The 24,194-nt window shown below is 40.8% G+C and overlaps 1 long non-coding RNA gene across 1 annotated transcript; it reads left to right on the plus strand.

Annotated features, from left to right (window-relative positions):
* The first annotated feature begins 244 nt into the window (after positions 1 to 244).
* Positions 245 to 22,741, plus strand: LOC122459657. Its single transcript, XR_006280479.1, has 3 exons — positions 245 to 257; positions 9,633 to 9,641; positions 22,568 to 22,741. It is a non-coding gene; the product is annotated as an uncharacterized LOC122459657 (long non-coding RNA).
* The last annotated feature ends 1,453 nt before the right edge of the window (positions 22,742 to 24,194 follow it).

The raw sequence follows: 24,194 nt of genomic DNA on the forward strand, positions 1-24,194 counted from the left end.
GCATACTTATTCATTTTAACCAGAGATCTGATTTGCTAGTAATTTCCTTCCATAGTTCTCTATTGTGAAACAATCAGGTTCCATTCATCCTTATTTTTTATGATATTGAAAATAGCATCTTAACCATAAGAATATATGCATTTCTGCCTACTCACATTGCCTTGCCATTGTGTGAAGGACTGTAGCTCACTTGTATCACAGAAATTGTGTGTATAATTTAGTCTCCTATTTTTGTTCCCCTTTTTCTCTCTTTTCTGGTAAAAGTAGATATAACATCTGGACACCTAACATCTGGACTATTAGAAATGATGCATTTTGCAATATCCCTTGAAAATGCTAGTCATTTTCCAATATAGATAACAGATATTTAGTGATTATGGATCTTGGCAAACAACAAATATCTAATGTGTTGACAGATGAAATGAAGAAAAGTGTTTAAATAGCTTCAAAAGCAGTGAGTAACATAGTGAAGTCATCTCATCAGGGTTCCAAGAATCCTTTGTGCTGTGTGGGAATCTTGGAATAATATGCTGAATTTACTCATCTGGCAGCCTTATTATAGGCTTGCTTCAGCAACCATGAGCTGGCTTTGTGTCAGAGGAAGTACTCTGATCCCTGACATTGCTGTGCCCTGAAAAGGTTGCAGGCTCAGCTGGAGGGAGTTGACCTTTTTGTTGGGGGATTATGAGCACCTGAATAGTAATTACTGGGCAAATTATATAATTGGGATGATATAAGTGGAAGGAACAGGATGCAAGGGGGACCCAGAAGGGGAGCCTGGGCTGGGAAGTAAAGACTGTAGGGGAGCCGCCCCTTGCTGTCAGCTTGCATTACAGTGTTACATTGTAAGCAAAGACTAAATACGCACCTTGGTGAAAGCTAATAACCTGGTGTGTGTGACCATGAGACCACATGAACTGGCTAGGCAGTTGAGTACACTGAGTAGTGGTGAAGATACCCTCTGACTGTCCCCTATATGTCTTCCCAGCTCTCAACCCATCTTGCCCCCTGAGAACTGAATTGGGCCTGAGTGTATAATTATATTGGTGATTAAAGAACTTCTCTATACACAATGACAGCACATGCACTGATAATACTATTTGTGAAGTTCCTTTAAAAATACATACAGAAATTCAGTAACTTTCACTATAATGTAGGGTAAAATTCCAGATTAAATAACATAAATTGGAGACATTTATTTGTTAAAACTGGAAAAGCAACAAATGTCAGCTTGATGTATCCATTTTGTCCTTTTCATGCTCCTAACCATTGTATCAACTAGTGTGGCTGTTAGTTTACATTCTATGATAAATTTATTTTTTTAATATTTATTTATTTTATTACTGTAGCACCTACAGGCCCTGGTCATGGAGCAGGACCCCTTTGTGCTTGGAGCTGTACAAACACAGAACAAAAAGACAGTCCTTGCCCCAAGGAGCATTCAATCTAATTATAAGACAATAGATGGATACAGACAGGGAATACAAGTAAGCAATAGTAATAGCAGTAGGGATAAAGTATTTTTTCCTAGGTGACTTAGGAACCTCAGCCCCATTTTCAAAGTGACATCAGTTCTCAGGACAAGATTTTCAAAGTTGTTTAGATGTCTAAAAATGTCTAGTGACATTTTTCAAAAGCCCCTAAAATCAGTGGGGGTTAGGCACCTAAACTGCTTAGGTGCTTTTGAAAATCTCACTAGGTTCCTATCTGCATCTTTAGGTGCCTAAATATCTAAAAATCTGGCCTTAAATTCCCAGGTTGCTTTTGAATATGGGACTTAGGCTCCTAAAACACCTAAGCATTTTTGAAAATTTTGCTCAAATATCAAATTAACCAAACATTTGCTTGTATGAAACAAGATTTAATATAAATATTTGCAAAGTTGCATATATTAGGAAATATAGGGACTGATTCTGGTGTAACTCCACTGATGTGCTAAGGTAGTGCTGGGAGCTTGCACTAGTCTTTGCACTTGGGAATGTTTAGAAAAATTAGGAAAATATCTACCACTTATCCTTGTGAGGTATCAGATCTAATAAATATGATTTGTAAATGAGTGGACAGATCTTGGCTAAACAAAATTAACCAGTTTTTTCACCTGATCTTATTTAAATAGCACTGCTGTGCAGAAGCAATTTAACGACCAGACTGGCAGTCTCAAAAAATGAAACCACCACAGGAGGCAATACTTTCCAGGACATGAACTCAGAATGAGTGAGGGAGAAAAATCAGTCAGCAAAGTGAGAAAAGATTCTTATTTTAACACTATTTTTAAAAATGTTGACCGTAAAATGAATGAAAACAGAAATGCAGTTGGAGAGTAGATTGCATTGTGCTGAAACATTTCAGTCTAGAACTTAAATGAAACAAATGATACAAAAAATCTGACCATTGTTTGCACTTTGGGGACTATGAATCTTCAGTAGCCATTAATTACTGCATCACCACTTTGCTGTCTGCCACTTAAGATGCTAAAGCAGACAACTAATTACCAGAATTCTTTACCCAGCAGCAGAACTTACTGTGGACATGCCATGCACTTTGCTTCTGCTAATACTTGAACCAAGATGCTCATGGGGCCTGATCCAAAGCCTACTGATGTCAATGGAAAGACTCTACTGACATAAATAAATAGGTTTTGGATAGGTTCTCAGTCTGTGGACTGGTTTCAGACTGCAACTCTATGTGTGAGATCATCTCTATAAAGCCTGAATGAGCTGTACTAAGAATGTCTCAGCTGGAAGTTAGGCTTACATATTGCTCATTATTATTATTAATAATAATATTTATTTATTAAAAAGAACAGGAGTACTCGTGGCACCTTAGAGACTAACAAGTACTCCTGTTCTTTTTGTGGATACAGACTAACACAGCTGCTACTCTGAAACTTACAATTTATTTATTCAGCATCTCTTTTCAAAAACAGGTTGAACTACTCTCATGAGCAGTAGTTGGCACTAGCTTTAACAATGTTTCGGAACCTAATGTATGGCAGTTGGTCATGGATGGTGCCATAGTGAAGAGTTTACATTTTCAGATACAGAACATTTGGCATGGTTATCCAAACTGTGCCTCTCATTAAATCTTGTCAGGTTTCAGAGTAATCATAGAATCATAGAATATCAGGGTTGGAAGGGACCCCAGAAGGTCATCTAGTCCAACCCCCTGCTCAAAGCAGGACCAAGTCCCAGTTAAATCATCCCAGCCAGGGCTTTGTCAAGCCTGACCTTAAAAACCTCTAAGGAAGGAGATTCTACCACCTCCCTAGGTAACGCATTCCAGTGTTTCACCACCCTCTTAGTGAAAAAGTTTTTCCTAATATCCAATCTAAACCTCCCCCATTGCAACTTGAGACCATTACTCCTCGTTCTGTCATCTGCTACCATTGAGAACAGTCTAGAGCCATCCTCTTTGAAACCCCCTTTCAGGTAGTTGAAAGCAGCTATCAAATCCCCCCTCATTCTTCTCTTCTGCAGACTAAACAATCCCAGCTCCCTCAGCCTCTCCTCATAAGTCATGTGCTCTAGACCCCTAATCATTTTCGTTGCCCTTCGTTGTACTCTTTCCAATTTATCCACATCCTTCCTGTAGTGTGGGGCCCAAAACTGGACACAGTACTCCAGATGAGGCCTCACCAGTGTCGAATAGAGGGGAACGATCACGTCCCTCGATCTGCTCGCTATGCCCCTACTTATACATCCCAAAATGCCATTGGCCTTCTTGGCAACAAGGGCACACTGCTGACTCATATCCAGCTTCTCGTCCACTGTCACCCCTAGGTCCTTTTCCGCAGAACTGCTGCCGAGCCATTCGGTCCCTAGTCTGTAGCGGTGCATTGGATTCTTCCATCCTAAGTGCAGGACCCTGCACTTATCCTTATTGAACCTCATTAGATTTCTTTTGGCCCAATCCTCCAATTTGTCTAGGTCCTTCTGTATCCTATCCCTCCCCTCCAGCGTATCTACCACTCCTCCCAGTTTAGTATCATCCGCAAATTTGCTGAGAGTACAATCCACACCATCCTCCAGATCATTTATGAAGATATTGAACAAAACGGGCCCCAGGACCGACCCCTGGGGCACTCCACTTGACACCGGCTGCCAACTAGACATGGAGCCATTGATCACTACCCGTTGAGCCCGACAATCTAGCCAGCTTTCTACCCACCTTATAGTGCATTCATCCAGCCCATACTTCCTTAACTTGCTGACAAGAATGCTGTGGGAGACCGTGTCAAAAGCTTTGCTAAAGTCAAGAAACAATACATCCACTGCTTTCCCTTCATCCACAGAACCAGTAATCTCATCATAAAAGGCGATTAGATTAGTCAGGCATGACCTTCCCTTGGTGAATCCATGCTGACTGTTCCTGATCACTTTCCTCTCCTCTAAGTGCTTCAGGATTGATTCTTTGAGGACCTGCTCCATGATTTTTCCAGGGACTGAGGTGAGGCTGACCGGCCTGTAGTTCCCAGGATCCTCCTTCTTCCCTTTTTAAAGATGGGCACTACATTAGCCTTTTTCCAGTCATCCGGGACTTCCCCCGTTCGCCACGAGTTTTCAAAGATAATGGCCAAGGGCTCTGCAATCACAGCCGCCAATTCCTTCAGCACTCTCGGATGCAATTCGTCCGGCCCCATGGACTTGTGCACGTCCAGCTTTTCTAAATAGTCCCTAACCACCTCTATCTCTACAGAGGGCTGGCCATCTCTTCCCCATTTTGTGTTGCCCAGCACAGCAGTCTGGGAGCTGACCTTGTTAGTGAAAACAGAAGCAAAAAAAGCATTGAGTACATTAGCTTTTTCCACATCCTCTGTCACTAGCTTGCCTCCCTCATTCAGTAAGGGGCCCACACTTTCCTTGGCTTTCTTCTTGTTGCCAACATACCTGAAGAAACCCTTCTTGTTACTCTTGACATCTCTTGCTAGCTGCAGCTCCAGGTGCGATTTGGCCCTCCTGATATCTTTCCTACATGCCCGAGCAATATTTTATACTCTTCCCTGGTCATATGTCCAACCTTCCACTTCTTGTAAGCTTCTTTTTTATGTTTAAGATCCGCTAGGATTTCACCATTAAGCCAAGCTGGTCGCCTGCCATATTTACTATTCTTTCGACTCATCGGGATGGTTTGTCCCTGTAGCCTCAACAGGGATTCCTTGAAATCTTGTGTATCTGAGTACAGATTTTCTATTTGTCTGTTTGGAACATTGTTGGCATTACCCCCGGCTTTGCTGAACCCAAAGCTCTTGGAACTTTACTCTTTTTGTGAGGCGGTGGCAGAAGATAAATCAATGGGACCATGCCCTGTCTGGCCAATAGATAGTTGATGCAAACAGGCAAACAAAAGTGCATTCACTCAAAGCTTCTCCTTTATTTAGTCTCCAGCACTAACACATATCTGCAACAGGCAAGTATAGCACCCCAAATTAACCCCAGATTAAACTATTTACCCAAGTTCTTGAGGAGGTCTTGAGTGGATATCTGTAGATGTCCAATGGACAATCTTCTGTTTGCAGGGGAACTTTGGAGGTGTGCAAGTGTCCACCGAGCTCAGATCACTTCCTCCTTTTAAACTCAGTGTGTTAGTATTACATAGCTTGTTCATCAAAAAACTGTGGAGCAGAAGTTAAGTGTGGAGCTTTCCAGTCTGTCAAGCAGGGAACGTTCCATCAGTTAACCAGCTGTTTTTCACATAGCAATCGTTATCTATTGCCAGACTTCCCATCTTGCAAAATCACATGCTTCAACAAAAAGCTCAACTAAGGAGGGCACAGGATCATGCTTACTCCTCATGGTCACTCACTTCCCACCTCCCAGTCTGTAGGTTGTGCTAAGGTTTCAGAAAGCCTTTCTTTTAGCTGCTTTCAGAAATAAGCATAACAATTGGTATGCCAGCTACTGGCAGTGATCTACGCATGTTACTGGGCTCTGGGCTACCAAAACTCCCACCCCACTCCACCCCACCCCCGAGTCAGTAGTTAGAATCAATATCTCACAAGCTTAGCAGGGGCAGCAATGGTCTGAAAGACTGAATCAATTGTCTCATTATTAGTGACCTTCATTGCTATTGCTCCAATTTATTAGACGGCTGAGTCTTGGGCATACAAGGATGAGAAATGAAGGTGCCAAGAAGGCTTTGCCTATGTGGAGCCTCTCTCCACAGATCAGTAGCAGTGCTATGAATGCTGGCTCTGACTCTAGAGCCCTGATTGGCAAGGGAAGGAACAAACAGAAGCATCTGGTTTCTCCACCCTTACAGAGCTCTGACTGGCTAGAGAGATGGCAAGAAATCTGTCCCCACCTTCTAGTTGCCAGCTCCCCTCTGATAGAACAATGAACTCCATGAGCTGCTGGAGAGCATGTGGGGTGGCTACTTCAGGGACACAGGAGGCTAAAGAATCTGAGCTCCTGGCTAGCGGACAGGCCCAGGGAGCAGCCTGAGTGTGTTACCCTGTGAGCCTGCCCCATACTATATGTGAAGATCAATCAGAGCCCTGATGAGTAAAGCCCTGCCCGGATAAAAATTTATACCCACGGACGAGGATATCCATGGTATCCACTGAACCACAGGGCTCTCCTGGGAACTGCAGCGGTGAAAGGAGCAGAACGTGGGGCTACCACTCCCAGGAGCCAGTGCCCCATGCCAGCAGCTCCTTCGGCTCAGCTGTACTGCTCCCAGCCCCACCCCCAGCCCTTCCATGCAGCTGTGTTTCCTGTCTGGGGTCTGTACAGCCTTCTGGAGGACACGGCTGGGGGTGGTCCAGCTGTGCTGGAGGAGCTGCCAGCACAAGGCGCTGGCTCCTGTGAGCTACGGCCCTACATTCTGCTCCTTTCGCTGCTGTGGTTCCTGGGAGAACCCTGCAGTTCAGCAGATATTGATTTCTATCCGCAGATATCTGCATCAGCAACTCACTGGGATTGTGTTTTGCTGATGAAGGGAACTGTTACTGATACAGCGGATTGTTACTGAAGACAGTGTTGGAGTGATTTTTGAGCAAATTCCTGCCTCCCCAAATATGGAAGGGGAGTCATCTCCATCCCAGGGCAAGGGGTGGGAGTTTGGAATTTATAACCACCATGGGTAGCACCTCGCACACTTACACCAACACTCATGAAAGGGCCAAAAGAATTTTTTGAAAGAACCATAACCTTGCATTTTATATCGTCTAGTTTGAAGATAAACTCTTTCCAATACTGAGAGAGTCTATATTTTCTTCTATTAAAATACTACATCCCATCCCCCAAAAAACCTCTCTGAAAGCAAGCGGTCATCTAAATTGGCATAGGTAAACAGAAATATTTGTCATCGGAGGAGCAAGACTGTGACTCGGATTCATTAACTGAGCATCTCATTTCTAACTGTTGAAAATCAGTCGTATCAATTTTTGCTTTCCGTCAAACAACCCATTTGTGATAAAGGGAAGTCTTTGATAGGGCATTGTGCATTGGGGTGAAGATAATCAGCGTGTTTGCAAGAAGCAGTAGTGATGGGTCAGATCCTCAGTTGCAGCAAATTGTCACAGCTCCATTGAAAACAATGGAGCTACACCAATTTATCTCAGTTGAGGATCAGAACTACTATTTCCTGTTCGGACTCATTAGCATATCTTTCAATTTAGAGAATGTTTGTATACCTTTTTAAAAAGTAATTAGGTTTGAAAGTGTGTTTCAATGGAATAAGAAAATAACAGTGAAGGGCTCCTCATTGCCATGTAAATTTTCCTCAATACACTACTCAATAGCCACTTCTAATATTGCATCCTAGTTTTATTCTATAAGGGAAATCTGCTTTTGGATTTATACAGTAGATTTGAGATATTATTGTACACTAATTTGATTTACTAAGTTCTAGTAACAGTCATATGACATAGTTTCCTCCTGCCCTTTCATAAAATCCACTTTCAAACACAAGAAGACACCCTGGCAGAAACTTTTGACCAGAAGCATAACCAGCACTGAATTCTGACTTGAACTGAACTCTTAGAGGCTTTGTTTCTGCTTGGTTACACCTCTTAATCTTCCCCCACTGTGTTTTTTTTAAAACTGTGTATACTTTTCTCATGGAAATTCTTTCCACCTTACTTTTACTGGCTGGCCAAAGGAAGTAATTGTTCCAATGGATAATTTACCGAGGGTTGTGGTGGATTTTCCATTACTGACAATTCTTAAATCAAGATTGGATGCTTTTCTAAAAGACATGCTCTAGGAATTATTTTGGGGAAGTTCTATGGCCTGTGTTATACAGGAAGTCAGAGTAGATGAGCAAAATCATCCCTTGTGGCCTTGGAATCTATGTTTCTAAATTTGTTTTCATCTTGAAGTGAAACAAAATGTCAGAAATTGCAATTTTTTTGCAGAATGTAAAGTTTGAAAAAATTCAGTTGGGATTTTCAGAACATTCCTGAATGACTGAAACATAATATTTAGACACCCCAGAATTAAAATATTTTGTTTCAGTTTGTTGAACTAAATAAAAACTTTGGTTTTGGCTTGATTCAACAATAATTTGTGTCCCTCTGATTTATCATGTAGTCCACCCAGGGAGCCCAGTCCATAGAGAAGAATGGGAGAGTGGCAACTAAACTACACCTCTTATGAGGCACCACAGCCGCTCAGACAAATACAGTCTTTATCTCACACATGATTTTGGTTCAGTTTGGCATTAACTTGCAGTCAAACATTTTGTTTCAGTTTGATAAACTGGCATGTTTCAGTTAGGCTCAACCTAATCAGAAATTAAACATTTCTCTTCCATTTTCCCAAAGGGAAATTTTAAAAAAAATCAACAACATTGATTTTTTTCTGTGGAAATTTTTGATTTAATGGCAACTGCATTTTTGGACAAAAAAACATTTATGGACATTCCCAACCAGCTCTAACTCCAAGTACTTTGCTCTCTTTTAGGCAGGGTACTGACTGAGCTGCAATGTTAATTCCATTAGGCTCCTCATTGTTAATTCTCTTCAACTACACTAAATAAAAGCAGGAAATTAACCTGTGTAGTAGTTGTTGTAGTTCAGTTACTAATTGACATCTGAAGAGAGTCTCCTTGTCACCAACAAGAGGAGGAAGTGAAAAAAGTACTTCTCTAAAAGACCAGTATACTCAATGATTCTGATAGCTACATTTTCCTATTTACGTGTTTAACAGAACAAAGAGGTGTAGTAGCCCTCAGCAGCAACTTCTGGTCCACTTCGTTCCCCAACCTAGAGGTTTTAATAACTATTGTTCTTACCCATTTTTGCATATTTAACTACATATCTCATCAGCATTGTGCACTTTAGCACAAAGTTTATCATTTTTGCATGTACATTTTTTAAGAGAGTGGGCTTTTAACTTTTAGATCCTCTATTTGTGTCTCAGAACTGGAATTTAAGTTTTACTGAAGAGGCACTTAGGAGACTATCCTTGCTGATTGCTGGACAGGAAAAGTCTACAGTTACATTTGCTGCCAACATAAAAAGGGACATGCGGCTGCTCCTTATTTGCTATTAATCAAAGTAGCTCCAATGACTTCAGATGAAATTGACTTAAATAGAACTATACTGATTTACTCAAGAGTTATGGAACTATACCAGCTGCAGTTTGAGAGTAAACACTGAGCAGTGCTTCCATCAGTTCCAGTACGACCAGTTGCACTGAGTTTCCATGAGTGAATGAGCTACATGTCAGGCTACGGTCCATGCTTTTGAAAGAATGGAAATTTTGAGTGATCAGGAAAAAGTGTCACATGGCTCAATAACAATAACTTGTGGGTGGTTTTGGTCTTTCTAAGAAAGTATCCACTGTTCTATAGCTGTGTTTATCCCTATACAATTCAGAGGGAGCAATTTGGAAAAAAAAGAATTAATAAAGGGTGCAAAAAAGATGAAAATTCTAGGCCTAAATCATCCCCCCCCCCATGGGAGGCAAGTATGGGCAAAATACTCAGAAAACAGTTTGATCTCAAACAGCTTTGAAGGTGTTCCTCATTAGGGGGATGAATTAGGGCTATTAGAGGGGAACCTGTGTGGCTGTCTAGCAACTGGAGCCAAAGGAAATAACTATAGAAATTTTTGGACCCAACCCCATGGATTTTGAAGTATCCTCACAAAACAGAAGGCCCTTACCAAAGCTAGCTCTGAGCTTATGCTTCTCTTGGCTAACAGATCACTACCTCATGCCAAGGGACTAGAAGCCACAGATCATAAATTACAGTTGCTCTAAGCAGCAAAAAAATCTGAGGTACTTTGTTAGAAAATGCACTACTTTCTAAGGGAACAACTCTGCTTTGAGTTGATGCACCCAGCTTTTGTCCTGCTACCAGTCAGCCATGAATTCCCACAAACCTGCAGAGTCACAGCCACACAGTGTTCACATGGAGGGAGTTCCTGGGCTGATAGTTGCAGTAGTGGCTCTATAATTTAAATTCCTAATCCCCATACTTACTGCCCTAATCTGGGTAGCATTTGAACTAGCTCAATTCCCTCCATGGAGTGGTGGGGATGTAATGGCCTCTAGAACCCAAACAAAATGGTCAGATAATTAGCATTTAATCACAAGAGAAGCTAAAACCTAGAATTTTGGCACTGTAGTTTATTAATTATAATTATTAATTAACAAACACCCAGATTCTTCAAAGAAAGCTCTGTGCAGATTAATAGCAATGATAGTGCACAGGACCATTTCAACTTCACAGATTTTCTCTTCATAAATCCTGTAAACTCTCTCTTATGTTAAATTACCACTGATTGATATCTTGAAAAGCAATGTCAAAAAGACCACAGCAATCCTACTGTAGAAGATTCACCAGGTTTTATATTTTAAAAAAAATCAATGCTGTAGTGACAAAGGGGATAAAGAAGCTAATGTTGATATCTCAATCCATGTCCTTCCTTAAATTTTACACCAAGATATACATTTTTCCTTTTAGTTTGTCAGCCAAACTCCAAAGGACCACTCGTCGTGGTTACTTGTTATGACTTTTTACTTTTTAATCACAACCCCAAACAAAATAACAAAAAATTAACTTTTCCAATTTCTTATTGTATTTTTCCCACCCAGGCAGTGGGCCAAAAAGCCAAAATTGTACATCCAGCCTTGGATTTTTTCCCCCCAATATGTTTTTTTAATAGGTAGCAAAGCTGAAAAAGAAAACCCATATCTTTATACCTTTATAAAACCAAAGCTCAAGTAGCTTTAGCTTTTCTTAAAATTTATTTACTGTTTCATCACTAGTCCCATGTGGATTGCAGGCCTGCAGCCTACTGATTCTGCTACCAGACATGCAGTGTTTAGAACTAAATGATTAATTACTTTTTTGTTGCCGTTGGCTCAGCCATTGTGTAACTGTTGCTGCAGCTGGCTGACAGGGAACAGTGGTAAACAAGACATTGAATCTCACAATTTTCTTTTTAACCCTTAGATAGTTTATATTGTATCATATGGGACATAAGATTATAATTTTAGTTCAAATTCCAGGGAGTAAGTGTCTGGAATGGTAGGGGTCCGATTCAAAATGCTTTTCCCCCTTCTACCTCTGATACACACGCACTTTGCTTCTCTACAAAAAAAAAAGGACACTAAACTATCTAAACTACTACATGCCACAAGAGGCCACAACAGTGGTTCCCTTAACCCACCCAGCAATATTGTTAATCTATCCAACTATACTCTTAGCCCAGCAGAAGAATCTGTCCTATCTCAGGGCCTCTCCTTTTACCCCTCCACCCTCACGAACATGATACAGTTCTGTGGTGACCTAGAATCCTATTTTCGACGTCTCCGACTCAAGGAATATTTCCAACACACTTCTGAACAACATACGAACCCACAGAGACCTTCCTACCAACACTACATAAAGAAGGATTCTGGGTGGACTCCTCCTGAAGGTCGAAACAACAGACTGGACTTCTACATAGAGTGCTTCCGCCGATGTGCACGGGCTGAAATTGTTGAAAAGCAGCATCGCTTGCCCCATAACATCAGCCGTGCAGAAAACAATGCCATCCACAGCCTCAGAAACAACTCTGACATCATAATCAAAAAGGCTGACAAAGGAGGTGCTGTCGTCATCATGAATAAGTCAGAATATGAACAAGAGGCTACTAGGCAGCTCTTCAACACCACTTTCTTCAAGCCATTACCCTCTGATCCCACTGAGGGTTACCAAAAGAAACTACACCATTTGCTCAAGAAACTCCCTGAAAAAGTAGAACAACAAATCTGCACAGACATACCTCTAGAACCCCGACCTGGGGTATTCTATCTGCTACCCAAGATCCATAAACCTGGAAATCCTGGATGCCCCATCATCTCAGGCATTAGCACCTTGACAGCAGGATTGTCTGGCTATGTAGACTACCTCCTCAGGCCCTACGCTATCAGCACCCCCAGCTATCTTCGAGACACCACTGACTTCCTGAGGAAACTACAGTCCATTGGTGATCTTCCTAAAAACACCATCCTAGCCACTATGGATGTAGAAGCTCTCTACACCAACATTCCACACAAAGATGGACTACAAGCCGTCAGGAAAACTATCCCCGATAATGTCACGGCTAACCTGGTGGCTGAACTTTGTGACTTTGTCCTCACCCATAACTATTTCACATTTGGGGACAATGTATACCTTCAAATCAGCAGCACTGCGATGGGTACCCGCATGGCCAACATTTTTATGGCTGACTTTGAACAACGCTTCCTCAGCTCTCGTCCCCTAATGCCCCTACTCTACTTGCACTACATTGATGACATCTTCATCATCTGGACCCATGGAAAAGAAGCCCTTGAGGAATTCCACCATGATTTCAACAATTTCCATCCCATCATCAACCTCAGCCTGGACCAGTCCACACAAGAGATCCACTTCCTGGACACTACTGTGCTAATAAGTGATGGTCACATAAACACCACCCTATACCGGAAACCTACTGACCGCTATTCCTACCTACATGCCTCTAGCTTTCATCCAGATCACACCACATGATCCATTGTCTACAGCCAAGCTCTACAATATAACCGCATTTGCTCCAACCCCTCAGACAGAGACAAATACCTACAAGATCTCTATCATGCATTCTTACAACTACAATACCCACCTGCTGAAGTGAAGAAACAGATTGACAGAGCCAGAAGAGTACCCAGAAGTCACCTATTACAGGACAGGCCCAACAAAGAAAATAACAGAATGCCAGTAGCCATCACCTTCAGCCCCCAACTAAAACCTCTCCAACATATCATCAAGCCTCTACAACCTATCCTGAAGGACAACCCATCACTCCCACAGATCTTGGGAGACAGGCCAGTCCTTGCTTACAGACAGCCCCCCAACCTGAAGCAAATACCAGCAACCACACAACAGAACCGCTAACCCAGGAACCTATCCTTGCAACAAAGCCCATTGCCAACTGTTCCTCAGACGTTCTTGTTAACTGCTGGAAATGGCCCACCTTGATTATCACCACAAAAGGTTTTCCTCCCTCTCCCCCTCCCCCCGCTGGTAATAGCTCATCTTAAGTGATCACTCTCCTTACAGTGTGTCTGATAAAGCCCATTGTTTCATGTTCTCTGTGTGTGTATAAATCTCCCCAAAATAAATAAATAAATCTCTGTATTTTCCACTGAATGCATCCGATAAAGTGAGCTGTAGCTCACAAAAGCTTATGCTCAAATAAATTTGTTAGTCTCTAGGGTGCCACAAGTACTCCTTTTCTTTTTGCGAATACAGACTAACATGGCTGCTACTCTGAAACCTGACACATACTTTTGTGCATGCAGCATCATGCATTATCCCAGTCCTTTTGTGTCATATTTGATTGCATTAAATTGCTGTATTTGATCAGTGACATAACTAATTAGATGTTTAACAGAACAATGCATCATCTGTGAGATAAAGTACTTATTTCAAACCAATCATGTAGTTATTAAATGGTAATTTTGTAAATGAGTCTGGTCATCTTGTTGCCTACCCCAGCACTCTACAGGAGACAAAGCGGCAAGGTATGTTGTAGCTTGGCTAACCTCAAATCCAACACTTGGATGGTAATCCCTCAAGAACAATCCAGGTGCTACAGGAAATAGTGTTGATTTGGTAGAAGGCATATCTGCCTCTGACTCACTATTGAACCAAAATCCTAATATTGTGTTAGGGATTGTTATGAGATGTTTGGACTCTGTCCTATATTTGGCAAGGAGATAGTTAAAACCTTCTTACTGAGCTGACAACAACTGGCTTTTCCTCATTGTTGGACGTATACAGGAACGAAGCCACAAGTAGTGGGAGAAGGTAGCTGGGTGGAACTGTGGATAATTGCCACCCGAGCCGAACCCATCGTGTAATACAGCATTACCAAATTTGATTTAAATAAAATAAAAGGCAACACCATACAAAAGTGGTGAATATGGGGTACAGAGTGTCATAGTTAGGTAGACATAATATTAGGGCTGTTGAATAATTAAAAAAATTAATTGTGATTAATCATATGATTAATTGTGCTGTTAATAATAGAATGCCATTTATATAAATATTTTTGGATGTTTTCCACATTTTCAAATATATTGATTTCAATTACAACAGAGAATACAAAGTGTGCAGTGCTCACTTTATTTTTTATTACAAGTATTTGTATTGTAAAAAAGAAACAGTATTTTAATTCACTTAATACAAGTACTGTAGTGCAATCTCTTTAATATAAAAGTTGAACTTACAAATGTAGAATTATGTACAACAAATAACTGCATTCAAAAATAAAACAACGTAAAACTTTAGAGCCTACAAGTCCACTCAGTCCTACTTCTTGTTCAGCCAGTCGCTCAGACAAACAAGTTTGTTTATATTTGCAGGAGATAATACTGCCCGCTTCTTGTTTACAATATCACTTGAAAGTGAGAACAGGCGTTCACATGGCACTGTTTTAACTGGCATTGCAAGATATTTACATTCCAGATGCACTAAAGATTCATATGTCCCTTCATGCTTCAACCAAAATTCCAGAGGACATGCGTCCATGCTGATGATGCGTTCTGCTCAATGATGATCCAAAGCAATGTAGACCTACGCATGTCCATTTTCGTCATCTGAATCAGATGCCACCAGCAGAAGGCTGATTTTCTTTTTTGGTAATTTGGTTTCCATAGTTTCTGCATCAGAATGTTGCTCTTTTAAGACTTCTGAAAGCATACTCGACACCACATCCCTCTCAGATTTTGGAAGGCACTTCAGATTCTTAAACCTTGGGTCGAGTGCTGTAGCTATCTTTAGAAATCTCACATTGGAACCTTTTCTGTGTTTTGTCAAATCTGCAATGAAAGTGTTCTTAAAACAAACATGCTGGGTCATAATCTGAGACTGCTATCACATGAAATATATGGCAGAATGCGGGGAAAAATTTTACCCCAAGGAGTTCAGTCACAAATTGAATTAACTCATTGTTTTTTTTAACAAGCATCATCAGCATGGAAGCATGTCCTCTGGAATGGTGGCCGAAGCATGAAGGGGCATATGAATGTTTAGCATATCTGGCATATAAATACCTTGCAATGCTGGCTACAAAAATACCATGTGAATGTCTGTTCTCACTTTCAGGTGACATTGTAAATAAGAAGAGGGCAGCATTATCTCCCGTAAATGTAAATAAACTTGTTTGTCTTAGCATTTGGCTGCACAGGAAGCAGGACTGAGTGTACTTGTAGGCTCTAAAGTTTTACATTGTTTGTTTGTTTTTGAGTCCAGTTATGTAACAAAAAAAATCTACATTTGTAAGTTGTGCTTTCACGACAAAGAAATTGCACTACAATACAATATGAGGTGAATTGAAAAAAACCTATTTCTTTTGTTTATCATTTTTACAGTGCAAATATTTGTAATAGGAATAATATAAAATGAGCAGTGTACACTTTGAATTCTGTATTGTAATTGAAAATGTAGAAAAACATCCAAAATATTTAATAAATGTCAATTGGTATTCTATTATTTAACAATGCAGTTAAAACTGAGATTAATTGTGATTAATTTTTTTAATCGCGATTAATTTTTTTTTAGTTAATTGCATGAGTTAAATCTCTTCCCCAAAGGAGGAAGCTGGTTGAACAGCCACTCAGACTGCCAAAAGACTCTAGGGAAAGGGGTATTTGTCCCCAACAAAGAGGGTAGAGGGATGTCAGGAGACCACTCTCCTTCTTCCACCCTGCAGTAGACAATGTAAAGTTAGGTCTGAAACCTGGGAGTAGGGTTACTATTCGGGGAATAGGCAGAGTTTCCTTGGAGGTTTGGGATTTGCTCGCTCCAAGCACCTGTGGGGGTGGGTGGGAGGGACAAAACTGTAGGCTCTGGTTCATTTAACACACACAACCCACACCCTCATGGTTTGTTCAGCTCCAAATTATAATTATTGTAGGGAAAGTGAAGAGGTGACTAGAAACAAGAAGTTAAAGGGGGTTACATGGTAAAAAGTCATTCTGAAATAATAACTCTAAGTAATATTGTGGGTGGGGGGAGGGAGGCAGAAGGCCCAGGGAGACGCATTCTGGGCTCTGTTTACAATGAGATGTGATACATAACACAGTGCAATTGCTATAAGATGGGTTGACACATGGAGTTAGTGGTGATTCATAGACATAGTGGATCACATAGTATTCTGATTGTAGCTGGTTATGTCTCTTGACTAGCATCAGGTAGACAGTATAGAATTGTTTGTTTTGTGTTTAGTTTGTTAAAATTTCTGTATGCCAATATGTTGCACTGCACCCTGTCATAAGGGGCACTAATGGTGAACCATCATATTCTGAATCACCGCTTTTCAAGTAGATAGCTGATACTCACTGCTCTCTGTTGGGGATATGTAAGCCAGCAGCTTGGCTGATATCTGAGAATCAGGGCTATAATTTGGAGTTGCTGCAGACAACATGTATTTGCAGATCATTCAATCTCTGCACACATCTCTGTTGTTCTCTGCCAGTGCATTGTGAATAGTGTGCTCATCCTTAAAATGTTCTGAGATCTTTCTGCAAAAGTAGTTCTTTAGGATTAACTACAGATAAACTTGATAAAATTGTTGGAGATTGGGGGAAAAAAACTAAATGAATATACATTAGTTCTTTGGATGCTATTTTCATTAAAATTATCTTTGTGTTCACAGTAAAAGACAGCATATTCTGTCATTCGGTGGGTTTTAGACACAGTAAGCATATAAATATATAGAATCACTGAACTCTGTTTAATATTTTTCGTACATCATTAACATGTGAGAGTCTGAAATTTGAATTTGTGTTATATTTTAAATATTGGACTTTCAGTATTCTCCCAAGCTGTTGTTTGGACAGAGACTAGTAAAAAAATCATGTTTAATATAAATGCTATGCTTTCCCTTGACATGGCTTCTTGATTAAAGTGTCTGTTTATACAACTGCAGAAGAATGAGATGGTATATTTCAGATCATTCAGTGGGGTAGGAAAAAACTGATGATCAAGTTGAAATTTTGTGTAATTTTTCAGGATAAATGAACTGATGGCAGCCAAGAATCATTGTGTCTGGTTTTTTCCTGCTTTGTGGAATAGACTAGCATTTTCACTGAGACAGTCTTTATTATGGGAATCAGAGTAGCAGCCGTGTTAGTCTGTATTCGCAAAAAGAAAAGGAGTACTTGTGGCACCTTAGAGACTAACAAATTTATTAGAGCATAAGCTTTCGTGAGCTACAGCTCACTTCATCGGATGCATCCGATGAAGTGAGCTGTAGCTCACGAAAGCTTATGCTCTAATAAATTTGTTAGTCTCTAAGGTGCCACAAGTACTCCTTTTCTTATTATGGGAATGTAATTCATATTTAATCCCAACCAAAGTTTCACCATTGTAATATTTAATTTGCTCTATTTTTCTCTCCTTAGCAACTGAAATTAAAAGAATCTCCAATATAGTCGTCAGGAGGAGTCCTTGCTATTGTTCTTCACTGTTATTAAAAGAAAATGCTATTCAACATATACACAAGGGAGAGCCAGAAAAAAATAAATGCAAAAGTAAGGGCCCATTTGAGGCTCTTAAACTATAGTTATACAGTTTTTTTCTATTTTACACAGAGTTTTTCAGTGAAATGAATTAGCAACTAATAAGCATTCACAGATATGAGCCGGAGGTGGGGGGAAGCGTGCTTAAATCTCTCAACCATAGGAGCTTTCCGGTTTTTCATCTTGTGAATGGAAATCAATGTCACTTTCTTGAGATCAGTTATTGGTTTCATAAACTGGAGTGTGTGACACATTTCTGGGCAGCTTAGCTAGGCTTGTGTGTGTGTTCATGCAGAAGCAAACAATAGGAAAGCTGATAGGATAGATAAATGGATTTGTAGAGCAGGAGTGATAGATGTAGCTTGGATGTCTGCAGACTTAATTGTTATACTTTTCAATATGTCAGTTAGTAATAATAGTGCAACCTTTCAAAATTTCTGTCATCATCTGTCAAGACAGCATTACTTATAAGTAAGAAACATTGTATAAACAAGCTCCATGATTTTAAAATCGAAACAAAATACTGCTGCTGTGGGAGACAAAGATGTTTTTGGGAAGTGATCTATAAGTGATCTGGAGTTCAGTGGAGAAACTCAAGGCTTTTCTACAAGGTGAGGTGATGCACATTACAGGGATGTGATTTCTAAAGCGCACTGTGTAGTGCATTAATTGGTCCATGTATATTAAAGCTCACTAGGGAACATTTTGTGCACACCAGCAGGGTCTGCACAGATCAATTAATGTGTAATACATTGGTGTGCTTTAAACCCACACCCCTGTAGTACACATTACCATGCCATGTAGACAAACCCTCTGACTGTCAGCTCTATTTTGACTCAGAGAGCTATGGTCCAGTTACAAAATGGGATGAAATGCTCCTCTCCTCTTAGTAGTCACATTGGTGCCATGTGATCTCAACAAGCCCCTCTCCCTCAGATTCAGGAGAGAAGGATAGACCATGAGTTCTAGTCCCCTTTAGATCAGCTCATCTGATCTCCTGTATAACACAAACAAACTATAATTTTATTCAGTTACCCTTGTATAGAGCACAAAAACTTGTGTTTGGCTAATACAGATGTAAGCAGAGTCAGGATGAGCTCCACTCTGACATCTGGTGGTGAGTTGTGGCAAGTTGTGGAAAAAAAACTTCAGGGGCTGATCTCATTTGCATAGGCACACCTACCCTGCCTAGCATGAGTCCATAGCTGCCCAAATGGTCACTTTGGCTGCTGTGGGATCCCCAGTTTCTCTGTTATTGGGGCAGGAAGAATAAATTATTATTATCCTGATTATATGAATCAAGGACAGTGGAACTGTACTTGGCCTTTTGTTATGATGGAGGGACTCACCATCAACTAAGTAGCACTCGCTAGGCAAGGGACATGGGTTCCAAAACTGAGTGAATTGAGAGAGGTTGGGGATAGGTATTAATACCTGATGGTATGGGCCTTGTATGCTAATTGCACCTCCTCTCTCCACTGTGGAATATCAGAGCTAATTTGACTCCATTAGGAGTCTACTTACAGGCTGCTGAGCTGAATTTGCTTTGGGCCAATGATGTACCAGGCTTGAGGCTCCCCTACTACAAGCTGAAATCACAAAAGAGCTAAAATTACTAAAAGCTAAAATCACTGAGCTTTGTGTTAAGTAGTGGGGGGCCTGAAGATATATTGTGGAGCAGTTCTTGGGATGGCTGGAGTGGCTCATGGGACGGCTGGCAGAGCAGAGTGATTTGTGGGATGGCTGGTGGAATGGAGCCCAATGGGGAGGTGGGGCAATCAGCATTGGACCATGTACAGTGCCCCTTAACCCCCCATCTCCACTCAGGTTGGGAGTAAAACTCTGCAGATAAATTTTCGAACTCTGGCCCTGCACCGACCAGAGACAGAGACTTTTGGGTTGTTGGACTTTTGGGACTTTGGGTGACTTTTGGGTTGCTGGACTCAAGAACCAAAGGGAAATGACACAGCCCAATTTGCTTGGGGTGGGTATTTTTGCTCATGGGTTGTGTTATGAATCCTGTTGGTGGTGTTTCCCCAACGTAATGCCACATTGTTTCTCTCTGTTATTAAAAGGCTTTTGCTACATTCAGACTCTGTGCTTGAGAGAGGGGAAGTATTGCCTCTTGGAGGCGCCCAGCAGGGGTGGTATGTATTTGTCCCAGGTCACTGGGTGGGGGCTTGAGCCGGTTTTGCATTGTGTTATTGGAATGGAACCCCTAGATACCCAACCCAGCTCTTGTTGCTGCCAACTCTGGCAGGCAGAAGGATTACACATATCTTCTATCAGAGTAGCAGCCGTGTTAGTCTGTATTCGCAAAAAGAAAAGGAGTACTTGTGGCACCTTAGAGACTAGCAAATTTATTTGAGCATAAGCTTTCGTGCATCTGATGAAGTGAGCTGTAGCTCACGAAAGCTTATGCTCAAATAAATTTGTTAATCTTTAAGGTGCCACAAGTACTCCTTTTCTTTTTACATATCTTCTAGAAAGGCATCCGGTATTGATTTAATGACTGCAAGAGATGGTGAATCCATCACTTCCCTTGGTAGTTTGTTCCACTGGTTACTCACCCTCACAGTTACAAATTTGTGTCTTATTTCTAATTTTACTTTGTCTGGCTTCAGCTTCAAGCCATTGGTTCTCATTATGCCTTTCTCTGCAATACTAAACAGCTCTTTAGTACCTAATATTTTCTACCTGGGAAGGCACTTATATGCTGTAATCAAGTCACTTCTCAAATGTCTAGTATATGCTAAACAGATTGAGAGTTCAAATCTCTCACATTTTCCACAGCCCTTGAATCATTTTTGTGGCTTTTGTCTGCACCGTCTCCAGTTTTTCAACATTCTTTTAAGAATGTGAATCCCATAACTGGATGCTTTATCCAGTGTCAGTCTCACCTACATCCTATATAGAAGTAAAATCAGCTCTGTGAAGGAGCATACCAACCTCATGCTGAGCCAGCAAGGGTTAATGAGCTTCTGTGGGTCCACTCAGCCCCACCCTGTTACCCCTGCACTTGCTCTCAGGTAATGAAGGGGCAGTTAAACAGGGAAGAGGAGACCATGGTAGATGGCTGACAGGGAGGACAAGAGACTTCCTGTGTCTTGTTTCCATTTTAGTTATTTTAATCCTGTTTGTTGATTAGGCCTTGTCTCATTTCCATTTATTTTCATTATACTTGCGTTTTGATTGATATTTATTTAATTTATGATGAATGTCCATAATGAGGCTCCGAACTAGTCCCTATCATTTAGTGTCATTTAGCATGCAACTGTGAGGTGAGAGTGTGATGAGAAAAACTAGAAAGAGGGAGAGAGGTAAAGAGAGAAGGGAATGGTGGAAGAAAGGAAATGGACATTGATGTTGTTGTTACTTTTTGTACATGGCAACCTGCATCCCATTTGGCAACTGTCTTTATGTCTGGCCACTTTGGAGAGAGGATCTTTTCCGAAGTGAGAACCAGTCATCCTGAGTTGTCTTCCCTTCAGGACTTGTGCTGGACTATATCCATTAGCTACTATTGGTGCTGATCTGTAGCTCTGAAGAGCAAGGAATGGCTTTTCCTGCTATAGGATTTTCTTGGCTGGCTGTACAGATCTCTGAGCCTTTCCATTCACCTGGGTTATGTGGGTAGCTAGTAGTATGATCAAAATCAATTTTTTTGACATGTCTTAAATTCTGCTGTGCTAAATTATGGTCTGTTGTCTGTTATTCTGGAATAATGAAATGAGCAAAAGTGCACTTCAGTTTCTCTAACATTGACATGTTATGTCTTTCAGGTACATTGTTTCTGTTTACCTGGTTGTAATGGACTCTTTTTCTGGGTAATGATTTCCTCTGAATGTACTTAAATCTGTGTGTGTTCTCAATTGGCTTGTGTGTGTACTTTCAGTGTGCTGCCCAGCTCTGTGCAGATAGCTGGTTCAGCGGACCTCCATAGTACTACCCAGTGTTGTTAAGTGATGAAGGCTGGAATGTCATTATCTCAGTAATGCTGTTTAGGCTGCTCAGGGCTTCTGTCCTTGAAGCTTCAATGTTGTTAATAGATAATTCAGCAGACCTCAATGTTACTTATGAAGGAAGGTCACAGGCAAGGTTCAGTGGTGAAGGCGCTAGGCCAGGTTTATTGTCAACAAAGCACAGTACTAGCTCCCTCGATCAATGTCTATAGTTACACTAACACATGTATGCTAGTTAGAATGAACTCAGCTCAGTCAGTGGCAGAACTTTCCATTGCCACCTAGGCTGGACAAAGGGTTAAAACAAAGTACCCTGACATTTGTATGCTGTGGCAAACAACTGGAATACACAACTTACACATTACCTTACGTAATGACAGGTTTCAGAGTAGCCACCATGTTAGTCTGTATCCATAAAAAGAAAAGGAGTACTTGTGGCACCTTAGAGACTAACAAATTTATTTGAGCATAAGCTTTCATGAGCTACAGTTCACTTCATATTACGTATTTCATGACATCTATTCGTTACCTCCCCTTGTTCCTGATATCTTGGACAAAACATCCCTATTCATTGTATTGTCAAACTATCTTATCTTGTACTAGATTGGGATGTATCTATACTAGCTGGAATATATTTGTGCAAATATCTAGTGCCTAGTACACTAGCAACAACTTTGCCAAGTTCATATACTGGACAGTGAATTTGTAAGCATCTGCTTTAATACATGGCCTGACTTTGGTTCACAGACTCTGGTTCAGGCCTCAGGTCTTGAGCCAGATCCAGTGCTCCAGGGTCTCTCTACCACAGTGTTCCAAGCTCTGTACAGTAGAAGTGTTTGTACACAATGTGGTTCAGAATATTCTCTTGAGGCTATTTGTACTGGATCTTTCAAAAGTCCAATATCACCAAATTCTTTAGGTTCTTTCACCTTTCTCACTAGGCCCAGGCTGCTGCTGAGAAGCACATGCATGCACTCTGAACATAAAGTTTTTGTCTTTGTAAGTTTCAGTGATGAACTAGCCCATGCGGTTCAGAATACCTTCAGGGTTAGTCAAGACTATGTCAGGTGATTACAGTTCTGGGAATTGTTGAAAGTGATTGTAAGCCCCTTCTGCAATGACACTCACATCTGCTCCTGAGTCAATTTTAAAGTCAATAGTCTTTCCATGAATATTCAGTTTCACTCTCCAAGCAGGCTCTGTGTCATCACACATGATAGATCCCAGAAACAATGGTTCATGATTGTCTGTATTCATAGCACATTCAGTGCCTTAGTGTGGCAAAACAATTGCAAAATGTCCATATTTTGTGTATTTATTGTATCTTTCACCTTTAGCTAGACACATGTATTGAGCACTGAAACTTTCCACACCTTGTGCATTTATTCTAAAAAGCTTTGTCATTTGCCTGCAATTTTCTTATAGCTTTAGGACTTTTATGGTAATGACTGTCAGCACTCGGGCTCTGTCTTTTTACAGCTTTTAAGCTAGCTTCAGAGTTTTGGGGTTTTTTTTCCAAGTTGCTCCTGCCTTTTTGTTTTGCTGTCTGACTAGTTCAGATGGCTTTGCTATCTGTGTGTCTGTGGAGAGATCTAACTCTGTCTTTAATTGTAGTCGCTATGACAGATTCTTGTCTGTTTCTTATATTTTCATGTTTTGCAGTCCCAAAATAAAAAAAATCAAAATTTTCAGCCAACACATGCAAAAGATCTTGTAAAAGTCAACATTTTCTCCTGGTTCTTGAATTCTTTGGTGAAAACATGCTCTTTCATATACCACATTTCTAGATATAAAGTATGCATGAAACACAGCCAGAACCATTTTGTAGTCATCATTGTGACTGTCTTCAGTAAAAGCTTAAAGATCTGCTCTGCCTGCTTCTTCATAGCATAAATTAAACCCCTGAATATCTCTAGGTTCCTGGTAAAGTTTTGTAGTAATGTGAAATATTACGAAATACTGCTTCCAGTCTGTCGATTCTGATGCATTGAAGAGTGGCATGTTTGAGATTAAGCTTACAACCTTTGTTGCAGTTTCATTCCGTTTCCGCTCTCCTTGGGCACCAGTTAGGATACCTTTATTTCTGACACCATGTTATGTACTTCTTGTACACAGGAGGTTGCAGGGATGCTACTAGCAGATATGGACTGGCTACAGAGCCTCCTTTGTAGAGAGAGACACCAGAGATGTGATTATTTAATGCAAGCCCAGGAAAGGCTGTTATGCTGCATATGCTGCCACCTAGTGGTTA

This window comes from Dermochelys coriacea, chromosome 3, assembly GCF_009764565.3.
Source record: "Dermochelys coriacea isolate rDerCor1 chromosome 3, rDerCor1.pri.v4, whole genome shotgun sequence".
Lineage (NCBI taxonomy): Eukaryota > Metazoa > Chordata > Testudines > Dermochelyidae > Dermochelys > Dermochelys coriacea.